The sequence below is a fragment of the Diabrotica virgifera genome, chromosome 8 (genome assembly GCF_917563875.1).
Source record: "Diabrotica virgifera virgifera chromosome 8, PGI_DIABVI_V3a".
Classification (NCBI taxonomy): Eukaryota; Metazoa; Arthropoda; class Insecta; order Coleoptera; family Chrysomelidae; genus Diabrotica; species Diabrotica virgifera.
Genome location: NC_065450.1, coordinates 51,867,642 through 51,884,762, shown reverse-complemented (window position 1 = coordinate 51,884,762; position 17,121 = coordinate 51,867,642). Strand labels below are relative to the sequence as shown.

Below are 17,121 nucleotides of genomic sequence, written 5' to 3'. Positions count from 1 at the left end.
AAAAATGTTATATATCTTATATAATGTTATAAATGTTATATCTGTACTTCTAGTTCTGCCCCATAGTGTTTTATCTGGGATTTTTCTAAAGGTTTTCATCTCTGCTATTTCTGGCATTCCTTTTGTTCTCTCTGCGTCAGTCTATTATAGCTATACAGTGCATGTCTATTCTTAATTCAGATATACTTTCCAGTTTACGTCAACTTTGCAGTGACAAGAAAAGTGTAACAAGAAAAGTTAGGTTATGTAGAGAAGTTGGTGGTGGACATATACAGCATCTTGTTTGATTTTATTTATTGTTGTTACTTATAATTTTGTTAATTCTTTTTATTTTTGATTAAAGTTCTGTGTTAAAGGTTTTGACTGATTTTTTATGTTTTATAATGTTAATCAAAATTAATTGATAAACCAATAATATAAATTCAGATTAAAACAAGACATACGTAATTTTTTGCACGGCTAGCTTTGATCCCAATAATTGTGGATCGCTGGTTATCTTACATAACCTTCTTAGGACAACATGACTTTGACACTTACAATACATATTATATTTGTTATATTTGTTTCACACTCTTAAAGACAAAGAGAAACAGTGTAACGGGTAGTTCCTTTAGTAAATACATATATGCTTTTTTATTTGGCAACAGCGCTTTCCTGCTAAACTTAACGGTAGCAAAGAAACTAATATATTATGAGGAAAATTTTGTTAAATTTGTTTGCCTTCAAATTAGTACCGGTGTGTTATGATGTCATTAAATCTATGACGTGCATTCCTAATTGCTTGACTTTTAGTTTATTGCTATATTTTTATCATAGCGTATCAACACAATTGGCAATAAATACATACAACATTATTCTTACTAATGTTTCAATATTTTTTCGCATGGTGCAATTCGGTGACGACACATCTTTTCAAAATTAAAATTTATTCAAAACCACTAGTGTTTCTGAAAACCCCCATTGAATGTTGTAGATCATCAGGGCTTTTCCCTAATGTGTTTCCGCTGAATTTTCCAACCTATCTTCGCTTTTGTTATTCAAAGTGTATATTCAGGGTAAATCTGAATATTTTGTAGATTTTTGTTCGTTTTATTCCGATTTCTCGGTGGTCAGGTGCGACGAGGAGTTTTCAAAAGAAACGAGAAGGATTTAACATTCAAAGCATAACTTAGTTTACATATTACATTGGTTGGTGATTTAGCATTTATATACATACGAAGTATATACATATAAATATAATATATAATATAAATTAGTATTTCTTGGGTTTAGGTACAGTAAATTTTGTTAAAATTGGAATTAGATTTTACTTTTTCATTTAAAATCAACGTTTCGGCGGGTAATCCTTGCCTTTGTCAAGATTCTAAAAATATACATACAAATAAAAACAATATTTATGTTATTGTAGAACATGTTAAAAAACTTACACACACGTAAACCGATACACTTCAATACTGGACATACGCAGAATTAAACTTGAAATCTGATATTTTATTGCTTACTTTGATAATATATGATAGTATATAATTATGTTTTCAGTAGCGTATCTTTTATGTTGTTGTAAAAGGTTGCAAAGTGGACATTTGTTACGACTTACAAGAGGTTTTTTGTGGTGTTCTATTTATTATTATTTAAATGAGATTGAAATATATTTTATTTTAGGTCTTCGTATCTTTTTTGTCGTTGATTGCGTTGGCGTTTCTTTTTATTTTTATTGGATCGTATATCTCCCTCTTCTTTTTAATTTTCTCGGTTTTTAAAACTTTGATGTTTTCGAAGCAAATTTATGCTTCTTCTCATTCTCATGCTTTGTGAGCGCAGTGATGTTGTTCTTATCGTATTTGTGGGAACGAATTCTAGATTGAAGCAATTGACTAGTTTGCCTAATATAGACACCTTCACAGTTAGTGCATGGTATCTCGTAAACAACATGTGATTTTTTAAGTATTGGAGTCTTTGTTTTCAGTTTGGTGAAATATTTATTTAAAAGATTGTTGCCCTTGTGAGCCACTTATATGTTATGTTTGGCTAATTAGTTGTTCGGACAAACCGTTTATATATGGAAGGGTTGTATACGTAGTATTGGCACTATTCTTTTGTTATTGGTGTTGTAAAATTTGTTTAGAAATAAACATTTAATAAGAACACAAAAACTAAGTTTGATGGTTTGCTTCAATTTTTTGTGCAGACAATTTAATGACTTTAATTTTGAAACTAACAAAAATTTTGATATAGTTTCAAAAGTAATGTCAATAAATTGTCTGAGCAAAAAATTGAAGCAAGCCATTGAACTTAGTTTTTGCGTTCTTTTCAAATGTTCAAACGGATTTTAAAAATTTCAATATTCAGGGTGTCGCTTCAGGGTCACTATTTCTTTATATTTTTTTGTTAATCTGGACCTGGATTTTTCTTGCGATTAGTAAGTGGGTCGTTCCAATCTAGTAAATGCATATTGATTATTTTTAAAATTTATTCATTAACTTTAATAATTCATTAGTAAAAGTGCTTTAAACACCTGCTTTTTAATTTCAGAGTTCTTAAAAATTCCAATATATTTAATATCAAAATTAAATTCATTAAATTTACTACGCAAAAAATTAAAGCGAACCTATAAACTCAGTTTTTTGTGCTCTATTTAAATGTGCAAACTGATTTTGAAAATTTCAATATACAAGGTGTTGTTTCAAAGTCACAATGCATTATATATTTTTTTAGTTCTGACCTGGATTTTTCTTGTGATTAGTAGTTAGGTGGTTTGGGTTATAAATGAGATATGTGTACCAAACATCACAAAAATATACAGGCTAACTCTAAAGTTATGGGTCCAGAAAGAAATGGGCAAAATCGATAAAACACCCTTTAACTTGATTATCAAAATCAGTAAGGCAATAAATATAGTAGGTATATCTAGAGCCGCCTCAATGACCTCTATTCACCATTTAAGTATTTCCGTTTCCCAATGAAACACGCTGTATATATAATATAAATATATATCTATACTAATTTGTTCATGGCGGTTTCTATACCGTGAGACATCCTGTAGCTATAAATGAAAGAATTCCTCCCATCGGCTCAAAAACCAGATCAAAACTTTAATGAAACGTTAAAATGCAAAAGAAATTTATGAATTTCGCCGGCTGCACCAGCATCAGCATCGGAAGAAGAATGGTAGAATACAAGAGACAATTATTTGGTGAAAAAAAGTAGTACATAAATATATTAAGAAGGCATCCTTCGCTGTGTTTACCATTTCTCAGTTTTTATAGAATCGAAGTCTCGTACACGAAATGAATACCAAACAGTTATATTCAGATAGACTTTAGTGAATTCTTTACTCTCTTTTAAATAGCTGGGCTGGGGGAAATAGTGCAGTGGATGTGGTATTATTTTTAGGTCTTTAAATATTCATGCATGTTGACTACATCACAATACTTGTTTAAGTCATAGACGAGTTAAGCATTCTTTTATTAAGTTTATAATTATTTTCTTCTTTTTTTTTGTTTAGACTTAACTCCATCTGTTTTTCCAATGTTTCTCCAGTAAGTTGGCGTTCCATCGTTTTCGTGGTCTTCCCACTAATCGTATTCCTATTGGGGAACCGTCTCTCGCTGTCCTTACTACTCTATTTGTAGTCATTCCATTCTACTCTTCTCGTTCTGACCCACTTATTAATGTTGTCCACCTTGCATCTCCGCCGTATATCTACACTTCTAACTCTGTCTCATAGTGTCTTACCATCGATTTTTCGAAGGGTTTTCATCTCTGTTGTTTCTAGAATTCTTTTTGTCCTCTTTTGGCCGTGTTTCTGCCGCGTATGTCATTATTGTTCTGATGACTGTTTTGTAACAATTTTGTTATTTTTATTTCTCATCAAAATTTCATATCAAAAACCACCAGTTTCAAAGTACCTACTTTGAACTTCATTCTATTATGAAAAATGCTTTGTAATACTTTTACAATCTTTTGATATTCTTTTTTTCTAGTGTGATAAAGTACCTATTCAGAAAATTGGTATATTTGCATTTTATCCAGCTTTCATCATCTTCTCTTCGTCTAACTTGCAATTAGCCGCTAGTTTTGTCTTTATATTGAGTATCAAACTTTCCCATCGTTTGTTGACAAGTATATAACCTGTTTGAAATAAAAATCGATCTACTGCAAATCCTAAAGAAAACACCAGGTAAAGAAATCCTAAAAGATGAGCTGCAAATCCTAAAGATGAGCGACGAGACACTGAACCTAGTAGTCCTGTCGCCAGTGGGGGTACAACGGCCTCCTGTATTCAGATGGACTTACCCAAGTTTTTTTTATGTATTTTGACCCGTAGAACACGAATTTTTTGGGTAACAGTTGATCCGGATGTCGATAAGATTGTTATAAACAAAGAAGTTGAGGAATTACATAACAGCGATTTCTCGCAAAACAAAACATTTTTTTGTATTTTTTGGGCCATTCTAACAAAAAAATGTTTCTACAATTTTTTTCGTAGGATGCATAGTTTTCGAGATAAACGCGGTTGAACTTTTAAAAAATCGAAAAATTGCAATTTTTGAACCCAAATAACTTTTGATTAAAAAATAAAATAGCAATTCTGCTTACCGCATTTGAAAGTTCAAGTCAAATTATATCGGTTTTAATTGTTTGCATTGCTAAAAATTTATTATTTTATTGTTAAACCAAGCTATAAACACCTAGTGTTGAGTGATGTTTTCAATGATTTCTCATTTAAAATCGAACGAGTAGGTAAAGTAGGTAAAAGTGAGTGCGAGGCTATTTCTACGTAGCATGCGTTACAACGCATGTATTAGGCACGGGAAACACTATGTGTTTATAGCTTTTTTTAACAATAAAAAAATAAATTTTTAGCAATGCAAATATTGAAAACCGATATAATTTGACTTAAACTTTCAAATGCGGTAAGCAGAATTGCTATTTTATTTTTTATTCAAAAGTTATTCAGGTTAAAAAATTTCAATTTTTCGATTTTTTGAAAGTTTAACCGCGTTTATCTCGAAAACTATGCATCCTACGAAAAAATTTGTAGGAACATTTTTTGGTTAGAATGACCCAAAAAATACAAAAAAATGTTTTGTTTTGCGAGAAATCGCTGTTATGTAATTCCTCAACTTCTTTGTTTATAACAATCTTATCGACATCCGGATCAACTGTTACCCAAAAAATTCGTGTTCTACGGGCCAAAATACATAAAAGAAACTTGGGTAAGTCCATCTGAATAAAGGAGGCCGTTGTACCCCCCCTGACGACAGGACTATAGTAGAAGAACGGAGAAACAGAAACTGAAAAAAGGGTAGCAAACGTAAACAGACGAATAAAATTATCGCACAGAAGAGACAAGAATAATCACATCAAATAAATATGCAAACAACTAGAAAAACACGCCAGTCGTCAAGAATCTAGAGAACTGTTTGACAAAGAAAAATACTTAACTAAAAAGTTCAAGATCACATAAAAATACTACGTGGAGTTAGACAGGGATGTATCCTATCGCCGTTGATAGATAATAAATATGTACTCAGTGACAATTTTTAACGACGCTCTATACGGAGTAGACGAAGGGATCCTTTCTAAATGGAGAAAGAGTAAATAATATTAGATATGCCGACGACACCATGGTGATAGCAGATAGTTCAGAGGGACTTCAGAGGCTAATGGACAGAATCAACGAGTACAGTTAACAGTGTGAATTAAACATTAATACCCAAAAAACGAAACAAATTATTATTAGCAAGGAGAGTATAAACGGGGCTCGTCTATACATTAATGGAACGCAGATAGAGCGCGTAAAATATTATTGTTACCTCGGAACTTTTAAAAATGAGCAGTGGACCAATGTACAGGAAATAAAGTGCTGCATAGGAAAGGCAAGAACGGTCTTTAACAAAATGAGCGCCATCTTCAAAAGCCGCAACATATCCCTAGATACAATACATATGTTTCTCTGTATTATTTTACATAGCAGAGGCATGGACGCCTACAGACACCACTAATAAAAAACTTTAAACATTTGAGATGTGGCTTTATAGTATAGTATAGTTGATCCAAAAGATGGCATAACCCAGACATCCAAAGTGAAAAATATCTTTCAACACCAAATTGTTCTATATGGTCCACACAATGTCCAGAAAAAAGTCACACCATTTTGAGCGTCGGGTTTGGGGGGAGAGGGGGGAGAAATGGTAAATTCGTAGTTTTTTAAGTTCTTCGCCAATATTTCTAAAACTATGCGGTTTAGCATGAACAACCTTTTATACAAAATTGTTCTACATTAAATTTGAAATAAAAAAGGCCCTATGCATAATCTTTCTAAAATGAATGGTTGCAAAGTTACGGAGGTAGTATAATATAACTGGTCCAAAAAAAGGCCTAACCCAAACATCCAAAGTAAAAGTTTTCCTCCAACACAAAAATGTTCTAAATGGTCCACATATTGTTCAATAAAAAGTTACACCATTTTGAGCGTCCGGTTTGGGAGGGAGATGGGAGAGAAGCCGGTAAATTAGTAGTTTTTTTACGTTTTTCGTCAATATTTCTAAAACTATGCTTTAGCGTAAACAATGTTATATACAAAAATGTTCTAAATGAAATTTAAAACAAAAAATGTTCTACACATAATTGTTATAAACTCAACGGTTCCAGAGTTACGGAGGGTGAAATTCGAGGTTTTCGATACTTTTTATATTTTTTGGGCAATATTTATGATATAACTATACCAAAAACCCAGACATCCAAAGTGAAAGTTATCCTCCAACAGCAAATTGTTCTATATGGTCCACATAATGTTCAGAAAAAAGTCACACCATTTCGAGCGTCGGGTTTGGGGGGAGAGGGGGGAGAAATCGGTATATATAAAACGTATCGAAAACCTCCACTTTTCACCCTCCGTAACTCTGGAACCGTTGATTTTGTAACAATTATGTATACAACCTTTTTTGTTTTAAATTGTATGTATAATATTTTGCTATAGAACATTCCTTGCGCTAAAGCATAGTTTTAGAAATATTGACGAAAAACCTAAAAAAACTACTAATTTACCGATTTCTCCCCCATCTCCCCCCCCCCCCCAAACCGGACGCTCAAAATAGTGTAACTTTTTACTGAACAATATGTGGACCATATAGAACAATTTGGTGTTGAAGGAAAACTTTTACTTTGGATGTATGGGTTAGGCCTTTTTTTGGACCAATTATACTATACTACCTCCGTAACTTTGGAACCGTTCATTTTAGAAGGGTTATGCATAGGGCCTTTTTTATTTCAAATTTAATGTAGAATAATTTTGTGTAGAGGGTTGTTCATGCTAAACCGCTTAGTTTTAGAAATATTGACGAAAAACTTAAAAAACTACGAATTAGCAGATTTCTCCCCCTCTCCCCCCAAACCCGACGCTCAAAATGGTGTGACTTTTTTCTGAACATTATGTGGATCATATAGAATTTGGTGTTGGAGGATAACTTTCACTTTGGATGTCTGGGTTTGGGTCTAACTATACCATACTATTATATAAGAAATGCTGAGAATATCATGGACAGCAAGGATCGCGAACAGGGAAGTTTTAGGAAGAATGAAGAAGGTACCGGAGATTGTATTTACCATCAAACGCATAAAATTGCAGTATCTGGGACACGTTATGAGAAATCAGAACCGTTACTCCCTGCTGCAGTCCATATTGCAAGGTAAAGTCAAAGGTAAGCGAGCACCCGGTAGAAGGAGAATATCATAACTGCGGAATTTGAGAAAATGGTTTAAGAAAACCTCAACGGAACTGTTTCGAGCCGCAGCGAGCAAGGTTATGATTGCCAATATGATTTCCAACATCCAAAACGGATAGGAAGAAGAAAGAGTTCAAACCACAAACACAGATTATTAGAGATAACTTGGGAATAACCATTACCAATCCAGAGGGCATAGCGACAAGATGGAAATAATATTTTGAAATGTTAGTTCATAGTGACCATGAAGAAGTGGGTACAGAAGAAACGAATGAAGAAAAAGAACCATATGTTTTAAAATTCGAAATGGAAACCACAATAAAGAAATTAAAACTAGAAAATCTCAAGAGGAAGACTGAATAACGGCGGAAAATATGAGTTACATGGGGATTGAAATAATGTTCAAACTGTAATGAAATCTGGAACACAGTAATATGGTTAGATGATGGGTGTTAGCTCAATTTCATACCTATCTACAAGAAGTGTCACCTTCTTCTTCATGTGCCGTGCTCGATTATCGAACGTTGGCTATCAAATTGGCTATAGCAATTTTGTTAACGGCAGCTCGGAAAAGGGATGCAGAGGATCTGTTATACCATTCTCTCAGGTTTTTAAGCCATGACGTTCTTCTTCGACCTGGCCCTCTTCTTCCGTCTACCTTGCCTTGTATTATTAAATGGAGTATATTATATCTCTCTGGGTGTCGCATAACATGGCCAAAAATTTTTCGAAGTGTCACCAACTATAATTAATGACAGATTAAAATAAATACTGTTACCACATATCACATATACCCTCAAGAACAATGTGGATTTGTCACTGGGAAAGGCATACGAACACAGCTCACACAGAAACAAAGTACCTATAGAAAAATGTAGAAAATTTACTTAATACAGTAGAACGTCAATAATCCGGATTAATTGGGACCGGACCCCATCCGGATTATCAAATTATCCGGATTATCGAAATTACCTCAAAAAAAGACCAGTATACACATTAAATAAATAGTTAAACAAATAAAAGTACAACAAACGTTTTAAAATTTTATGTTTTCTCTTGTACAGTAAAGTGTCTAGAGGTGAAATTAAATAAAACATTTTTTTATGTTTTAACACTGTATTGTAATTAATTTATAATAGCACCATGTGTACAGTAAAAACATCAGACACTATTTGGGCTTTTAAAAAAATGTGTAAAATATTTTTGAACTGCGGTAGAGGTTCGTTTTTCACAGCTAAGTTATTAATTTATTTTAAAAGAATCAGGTATTTTTGCTAGATACACATCCGGATTATTGACGGTCCGGATTTTTGACGTCCGGATTATCGACGTTCTACTGTATAGTCATTAATCAAAAAAAAGTTATGGTAATATTAGAGATAAGTTAGTAGTTAGAAAAATTATGTAGGACACAATTAAGAAATGGTTCAATAATAAAAAATCAATTTAAAGTATCAGATAGGCAACTTATTATACAGTGAGGACGTTTGAATTGGAATAATTTCATTTTCTCGAGAATAGGCGACTCTGGAAGTAAATCCCCAAACAAGTCGATTTTTATTTTTAAATTATAATTTTTGGTATATATATCATACTAGTGACGTCATCCATCTCGGCGTGCTGACGTAATCGATGATTTTTTTAAATGAGAATAGGGATCGTGTGATAGCTCATTCGAAAAGTTATTCAATTCTCTATTCAGTAATATAAACATTAACATAATTGTTTATACAGGGTCCCAAAAAATTTTTTATTGAATTTTATTTAATGCAAAATACATTTTCTGCTGTCAGAAAACAGAAAGAATGTTAATTTGAAAAATAAATATATAATATTTGAATAGAGCATTGATTAACCTTTCGAATGAGCTATCACACAACCCCTATTCTTATTTAAAAAAATCATCACGTCATCACGCCCAGATGGTTGACGTATGATATATTATGCCAAAAAATTATAATTTAAAAATAAAAATCGACCTGTTTCGGAATTTATCTCCAGAGTCGCCCATTCTCGAGAAAATGAATTTATTCCAACTCAAACGTCCTCACTGTATAAGGCGGTAGAGTGAAATATGAAATATAAGAAAAGGGAAGAAAAAATTTGCACTATAATAATATATCAACGGTATCATAATTTTAATATATTTTGGGAATAAGATTTGAGATGTCAGAAGAGACATTCAAATGATATTTGCCCGCAATATTTATAAAGTTGGTGTAAAACATTCTAAACTCAAAAAAATCGATGCCTCAAAATTCTCGTTAAGCATTAAATCATACATTAGCTATCAGCCATCGGATTTGCTAGTTGAAAGAGGAAGTTGGATATTATAATGCAGAATGGCGTGCCCCTAAGGAAGCATTACCCGTCTACAATACCCTAAGTGGGGTAACCCTTTTTAATAAAGAATATATGTCACGTGCCGGGAGTTAGTAGGCACGTGTTGTCGTTTGCTGAATTATACAACAAAGCAATTGAAGGAAGCAGCAGAATTTGGAACTGATTGAAGTCCTCAGAAAGTATTTATTCTTATTTTTAACATATTTTTGTTCTGTTCATTCTGCAATGCATTTTAATTTTAATTGGGTTTTTAGAAAAAAATGCCGTTTTATTCTAGCCTAAAATTAATTAATGCTTGTAATTATATTAATGATTTTCCCATTTCCCTTATGCATTATCCAATGCTAAACAAATTAGAAGCATTCGAATTGTGGTGCTATCGACAAATCCGAAAGATACCGTCGGTTTAGCACACTTCCAATGAAGATGTTCTTCATAATATGATGAATTCAGAACGTCTGCTCATAAACATCATAAAGAGGAGAAAAACAGAATACTTCGACCGTATAACTAGAGGACCATCTACTTCGCCTTATAATACAAGGAAAAGTGTAGAGAAAGAGATGGATTGACTGAAAGAAATTTTTATGGTTGCGTAATATACTTAAGACAATGACAGTGGCGACGCGTGATTTTTTCTAAAGTGTTACCAAAACCAGATGCAAAAAATCTTATTTAAAAAAATGAAGATATGGCTAAATGTATATATACTTAAATAATATCATTTTGTGTATCACTTGAAACTTTCGAAAAAACAGTTGATGTTTCTAGATGTTGGCAAAATTTTTGATCTTTTTGGCAATTAATGTTAACAATTCCCTGTAATTGCCTCGGCTGTCAGAGTCGTCGCCCTCAAAGTGACCACGAAACGCTAATTCTTGTTCGGCCAAAAAACATACGGTATTTATTATAAGTGTGCTAAGGATATACCTATCTATTTTTTAACAAACTCATTATGTTTAGCAATATTTGCTTTAAAAGCTTGGTTAAGAGAACTTTCGATTCTTGTTTTGCCAAATTGAATCAAATTGGGTATACATCTTACGTAGCTAACGGAGAAATTTCATGTCTCCTTTTTAAAACTCTAAAACTATTTAAATCGTGAACTTGGTCCACCCATTTTTCTGTAGAAACCAGAAGACATGGCCAACAATAGAGTCTATTTTTCTTGCAACCACATAACCAAGGATTTTCACTGTACCAACTAAATTTAAAATATCGAACTACTTTTTTGATTCCTTTTTTAAATTGTTTAAAATAGGTCTTTCATTTTCAATAATCTCATTTTTTTCTTCAAAATTATACAAGACGAATTACTTTTCAAGTAGTTGATCGATTACGCAGCGACACTCATCCATGGTTAACTGCACGCACACTTTTTATAGGTACTGTAACCAAATTTAAATCTGGTATCAGGGCTACTGATATACACAGCGCGCTTACGGGCTTACGCCGTCGCTCCTTCAAAATTTTCAGACACTAGCCGGCCCCGAGCGACAGCGAGGATATAACCATTGTAACCACAAATGAGACTGGTAACAGAGTATAATAAAGTTCAACTGAGTCACATAAACTCGCCAATATTTTTGTGTGTCTACGAGTAGTTGGCTATTTACTGAATTAGGTACTATTACCACATAATATAATAATGTATTTATATTGGTAAAAATATTGGTAAATGGAATTCATCGTCATAAAATATTTATTTGCAAGATTTTTAACTGTTACCGATGGTAACAGTGGTTACATGGACGCTTCGCCAGTGGACAATGGTGTGTAACCACAGTAGAAGAATTATTTCGTGCAGCAGCCGCTAGAGAGGGATTTCAGGATCTTGTTAAAATGATTACGACCAACATCTGAAGACGGACACGGCACCTAAAGAAGAACATGTCGTATCCTAGACTTGTAAATTGTCAATTTTTGTTCGTAAACTAATTTTAGGAGACCAAACTAATAGGGCAGTCAATGAGGGTATTTGGCTCCGAATTCCATCCTACTACATCGATTGACTTGAGATTTTCACCGTAAGTAGGGAATAACTCAAGAAATAAAGTCTACCCTATATATTATGGCGCATTTATCTTGTGGCGGTTCCCACCCCTTCAAGGGGGTGTAAAATTGTTTGGACAAAATAACCACGAAAGTGGCTAGAGAACCTAATTATAAGCAAAAACTGTTCTAATTTTTTTTTAGAATGCTCAATACTTTTTGAGTTATTCGTGGTTGAAAATTGGCAATTTTCATTAAAAAATGACACCTTTTCGGACGGTTTTTTGCGAATACCTTAAAAACTATGCGTTTAATGAAAAAAATTATATAAATCATTTTTGTAGCTTGTAAAAAGCAAAGAAATTCGTTCCCTCATAAATCTTCTAGTTATAATACAAAAAGAGATATGGTAGTTGAAAAGAGTTTGTTTTTTTGGTGCGTGCTCAAATCGGTGTATTCAACTTAAAATAACAGGAAAACGATCGATTTTAGGTGTATGATGCTACCTTTTAGGTGTATGGTGTAGTGCTTGAAAAGATCTTTAAAATGAGCAAGCAAAAAATATGATATGCCACCAAAAAATTGATGACTAATGTATTTTAAGAAAAAATGAGAAGTATATTTAACCCCTCAACCCCCTCAAAACCCCCAACCCTCAAAATCTTCCTTTTTCTCCATGTAACTCGAAATGATAGATATATGAAAAAAAGATACCGTACAAAAATGTAGGAGTTTTTTAGATAAAAATTTTGTTTTGTTCTTCATTACTGTATCTCTTATAATTTTCAGGTTACATGAAGAAAAAGGAAGATTTTTAAGAAAATTTAAAAATGCGTTCTATAATTTGATCTTACTTTTTTCAAAAACCATTCATTCTAAACCCGACCAGTTTTTTAAACCTAGAAACTACACTATTGTAAAAGTCATTATAGAAAGAAAACGATGCATTTAAATTCTGGTGGATGAGGGGTTAAATATACTTCTCATTTTTTCTTAAAATATATTAGTCATCAAATTTTTTGCAGCATATCTCGCTTAGTTTGAATCTCATCCACATTTAATATTGCCAATTTTAAAGGTCTTTTCAAGCACTACAAAAGGTATTGTTGGCATTATACACCTAAAATCGACCATTTCTCTGTTATTTCAAGTTGAATAACTGATTTGAGCAGGTACCAAAAAAACAAACTCTTTTCACCCACCCTATCTCTTTTTTTATTATAATTGGAAGATTTATGAAGGAACTCTTTGGTTTTTTTATAAACTACATAAATGTTTACATAAATGTTTTATACAGTTTTTGATTTTTTTATAAAAAATTAAGTAATCGTGTGGGGAAAAAAATAAATATGCCATTTTGATTGCCTATCTGTCTAATTTGTAAAATTATTATTAGAGTTTTTTTTTCAAAAACCGTATACAGGGTGAAATTTTTTCTAAGACCAAAACGAACTAATTTTTTAAAGCCGGATCTGATTTTTTTCTAGTTTGAATAAATCAGTTGATTGGGTGGTGATAGTGTAACAATTGACCAAAATAAGAGATACATCGATCCTACCGTTCAAAAATTATGACGAATATAAATTTCTGTAAAAATTAACAACTCGCCCTGTATATTATTAAACAATGGGAGCAGACACTTTTTCATGGTCATTTGTTATTCCCCATAGGGGCCTCCATACGAGGTAGGAGTATGTACAGTTCCTCATGACTCACCCTGTATTAATAATATACATAAATATATATTGCAACGTTATCCATTATTTTATATTTTAGAATTTGTTCTCCATGCCCGATGAATTTACCGACAATCACAACAAAAATATGAAAACGTGTAAAGCAATTTTCCAATAGAGCATCATCACACCACTTGTGTGTGATGCTGTTAAGTCCTGCATACACTGTGATAAGGTAAATAACGCATCGATAAGCGTATGAGGGCACTTGCCCCCATGTCAGCTATAAGAAATTTCACACCTACTGAATTTTTATATTTAGAGATGGAAAAGGGCCTCGGGCGCTCAACTGTGAAAATAGCTTTGGAGTTTACGTCGATGACCTTATATAAACATTTATTTGAATGACAATGGTGAAATGATAATGGGGAAAACAGATTAATGGTCTTCGCTATAAATACGAGGGTTGTAGAAAGAGAAAGAGCAAGAAATTTTTTAACTTTTTAGTGGCATACCATAGCCCGACAAGGGTTTATCAAAATGAAAAGCTTATTTTGTAATCGTAGCATTAATATCAGCCTTAGATGTCGTTTTCTGCATTGCTATGTATGGTCAATACTTTTGTATGGAACGGAGGCCTGGACACTCAACACAACACTGATGAACAAGTTAGAAGCCTTTGAACTCTGGCTTTATTGAAGAATCTTGAAAATACCTTGGACAACCCACACCACCAACGAAGATGTTCTGAGGAGAATAGGTACAGATAGGGAACTGCTGAAAATCATTAAAGTCAGAAAAGTTAGCTGCCTGGGACACATAATGAGAAACGAAAAGTACCGCCTCGCGCAACTGATCATCCAGGGTAAGATTGAAGGAAAACGGGGTCCGGTAGGCGCCAGATTTCATGGCTTAGAAATATCAGAGACTGGACCGGCCTTGATTCAACATCTTTGTTTAGAGCCGCATTGTACAGAGACAGATTTGCTAGTGTAGTCGCTAAACTCCACTAAAGGAGAAAGCACCGCAAGAAGAAGTGGCATACTATGCATTATAATAAAAACAAACACAAAATCTCGTTTGTTTATTAATTATAATTATAATTGTTTATTAATTATTTGTTTGTTTATTTATTATAAAGCTACATCAGCGTCATCAAGGTGAAAAGCGCGTTCCAAGATTGCAGCTTTAGTTTTGAATATTTATCATGTTTCGTTATTTGACACACTATTAAATCGTATTTTTTCAATTACAGTGCCATCTTTTCTATCAACAATTCTAAATAATGTCTCGAATAAAATATTCCTTATTTCTTCATGAGTCTGCAATAAATAACGGGGTTCCTATTTAAAATTTTAAAGCTACCCCCACCCCATATCAATGGGATGGGGTGAGGGTCATGTTTAGTGTTAGAATAGAATAGAATAAAATAGAAATATGCTTTATTGTCACTGAAAATTTGCCTTATCCCTATGCGGGGTCGGCTTCCCTAATTGTATTTCTCCACACAATTCTATCTTGGGTCATGTCAATGTCAATCCCCTTTACCAACATGTCCTGCCTTATCGTCTCCCCCCAGGTCTTCTTTGGTCTTCCTCTCCTACTCCTTCCAGGAATCTGCACTTCAGCTATTCTTCGTATTGGGTGATTAACGTCTCGACGTTGAACATGACCAAACTATCTTAACATATGCTCTCTCATTTTGGCATTAATTGGTGCCACACCTAGACTTCCCCTAATATACTCATTTCTAATTTTATCCTTCTTTGTCACTCCACTCATCCATCTAAGCATTCTCATTTCCGCCACATGCATTCGTTGTTCCTCTTTCTTCTTCACTGCCCAACATTCAGTTCCGTACATCATAGCCGGTCTTATGGCTGTTTTATAGAATTTTCCCTTCAGCTTCATTGGAATTTTTCTGTCACACAACACACCACTCGCTTCTTTCCACTTCATCCATCAAGCCCTAATTCTACTGCATGCATCTCCATCTATTTCTCCATTACTCTGTAATACCGATGCCAGGTACTTAAAACTATTGCTTTTTACAATCAGTTCACCATCCAAAGATACCATTTTATTTGTAGTAACTCCATCTTTAAATGAACATTCCAAATACTATGTTTTTGTCCTACTAAGTTTTAAACCTTTTTCCTCCAGAGCTTGCCTCCACTGTTCCAGTTTTCGTTCCAAGCCTCTTTCACTATTTTCTACTAACACGACATCATCAGCATTCATTAAGCACCATGGAATGTTACCCTGTAGTTTCGCTGTTATCTGGTCCAAAACTAATGAGAATAAATACGGACTAAGCGCAGAGCCTTGGTGCAATCCTACTTTCACATGAAATTTATCAGTCTCTAACACAACTGTCCTAACACTAGTCGTTATTCCCTCATACATATCCCTCACAATCTTTACATATTCACCAGGGACTCCTTTCTTATTGAGTGTCCACCACAGAATCTCTCGAGGAACTCTATCATATGCTTTCTCCAGATCAATGAATACCATATGAGCGTTTGTTTCGTTACTCCTGTATTTTTCCATTAACTGCCTTATAATGAAAATTGCATCTGTTGTTGATCTGCCCTGCATAAAGCCAAATTGATTCTCGGATATTTCGGTCTCTTCACGTATCCGTCTATCAAAGACTCTTTCCCATATTTTCATGGTGTGGCTAAGCAGCTCTATAGCCCTGTAGTTTGCACATTGTTGTATATCTCCCTTGTTTTTGTAAACAGGTACAAGTATATTGTTTCTCCATTCGTCTGGCATTTGTCCAACTTCCATAATTCTATTAAATAGACCTGCTAGCCACCTTGTTCCTGTCTCTCCCAATGCTCTCCATACTTCCCCAGGAATATTATCTGGTCCTACCGCTTTTCCTTTCTTTATTTTTTGAAGCGCTTGAGCCACTTCCTCGTTTGTTATTTTGGTGACCATTGCTGCTACTGTCTCTGTTGACTCTAAATAAATAATAACAATAACAATAACAAATACAATTTTCTGAAATTTTATAAATCGTCAAATCGTTATTCCATAGGTTTTTGACAAATATTAAACACCTGTTTTTTTGGTTTTTCATTTGGAAGTGTATTTCTCGAGATATTAGACCGTATCTATAATTTACTGGGTGTATCAGGATAAATTGTTTTTGACGATTATAGCGCCATCTATCCAAAATTCGAAAAAATCTCTCAATTAAAAGTTACATATTTTTACGCAAGGAATCCAAATCTGCAATAAAAAATAGGGATTTCTATTTCAGATTTTAAAGTTCCCTCTTACCCCACCTCCAGTGGGTGGAGTGGGGGCCGTGTTTGGTATCATTCGATAGATTGTTGAAAAATATTTAACACTTATTTTTCATTGTT

General features: G+C 33.5%; 1 protein-coding gene across 2 annotated transcripts in view; it reads left to right on the top strand.

Moving 5' to 3' along the window:
• Window positions 1-17,121, top strand: part of LOC114339800 (protein nubbin) — a 413,621-nt gene that overhangs the window by 361,682 nt on the left and 34,818 nt on the right. The window lies entirely within an intron of this gene.